Below are 1,425 nucleotides of genomic sequence, written 5' to 3'. Positions count from 1 at the left end.
ATGAGACAGGGACCTGCCCCTCCCTAAACATAAAGCCTCGGCTTTCCTCTTCCAGTTGACGAAGAAGAGGGTCCAGAGCGATGTTAAACAACATAGGAGACATGGGATCCCCTTGTTTGACGCTTCTCATCAGAACGATGGGGCGAGTAGACTGGCTGCCTACTCGAAAGGACGTCGAACAACCACTGTACATGTCCTCCACAATTCGGACGAAATGCGGGTGGACAGCGAACCTTTCTAGGCTGGTCAGAAGATGTTTGTGACCATCTGTGTCAAATGCCTTCGACAAGTCAAGAAGCCCCAGAGCCAGAGTTCCCTTTCGCTTAGCCCTCCTCAAAGAAAACTGAAGCAGGAAAATAATATCCCTACTCCCAGCCTGAGGGACGAAGCCTCGCTGTCGGGGATTAATCTGCACCGCCCGCTCGAGACGGCGTGCCAAGATCCTGGTGTATAGCCGCAACACAATCGAGGAGATTGTGATTGGCCGCCAGTTTCTGACATCCCGCAGATTGCTCTTCCCTTTCGGGATGAGGACTGACCTATTTGACTTCATGCATTCGGGGATGCGACCCGAGAATTGCCAAAGGTTAAACACATTTGCCAAGGAAACATGGATGCCATTTTTAAGACGTTTTTGGAGGAACGGTAGGGTAATCTTATCAGGGCCAGGCGCCCCGTTCTTCATACCCTGAAGTGAGTCCATCACTTCGGTTGGCGTAAACGGTTTCAGGAGGTCGGTGTTATTGGCCCCTGGTGGCCTGGGGCAGTCATCTAGAGAAACTCTATCATTTGACACACCGTAGACCTGATCATAGTGGTCTTTGATCTCCTCCTTTTTGAGGTTACATGTGACGGCTTCCCGGCCGTCTAGTATTTCCTCAGCCAGGCGCTTTCGCTGGAGGTCGTACATTCTCTGAAACCGCTTATAACGTTCCACACGATGGAGACGCCTTTTAAATGGTCTTCGTGCAGGTGTATTGTTTTCTGGCACCTGCTTGGTTGTTCTCTCATGATTCCAAGACGATTGAACATGGGCAAGGTTTTCTACCCATTCTTGTGTCACGATTTCGATCTCCTGCCATACCGGTTCAGTGAGTCCCTTCTGATCTCTCAGCTGATCAAGGTACGAGCAGAACTTAGAGTCAGGGTCGGGAAAAGGATGCCTTCCTTCCCAGTCCAACTCCTCGTACTCCTCGTCCTGTTCCACAGGATCTCCACGACTCTGAGTGGTGGGTGTACCATGTACGTTAGAAGACCGTATCCTGTGCAAGTCTCGGCGCTTGTCCGAGACCGGTTTGGAAGTCTTACCAGGTAGATGCCCCGCACAGAGGACATTAATGTTCTTTTGGCCCGAATACACTACTTCCACTTCCGGGAGGGTTCGTGTTTCTTCTTCGGACCACACTACCTGGCGAGGGCGCGCCG

General features: G+C 51.5%; 1 protein-coding gene across 1 annotated transcript in view; it reads right to left on the bottom strand.

The window, feature by feature from the left end:
• Window positions 1-1,425, bottom strand: part of LOC106460265 — a 70,317-nt gene that overhangs the window by 36,319 nt on the left and 32,573 nt on the right. The gene's annotated exons all lie outside the window — the stretch shown is intronic.

Source organism: Limulus polyphemus, unplaced genomic scaffold (genome assembly GCF_000517525.1).
Source record: "Limulus polyphemus unplaced genomic scaffold, Limulus_polyphemus-2.1.2 Scaffold737, whole genome shotgun sequence".
Taxonomy (NCBI): Eukaryota; Metazoa; Arthropoda; class Merostomata; order Xiphosura; family Limulidae; genus Limulus; species Limulus polyphemus.
This window is presented reverse-complemented; position numbering and strand designations above follow the sequence as displayed.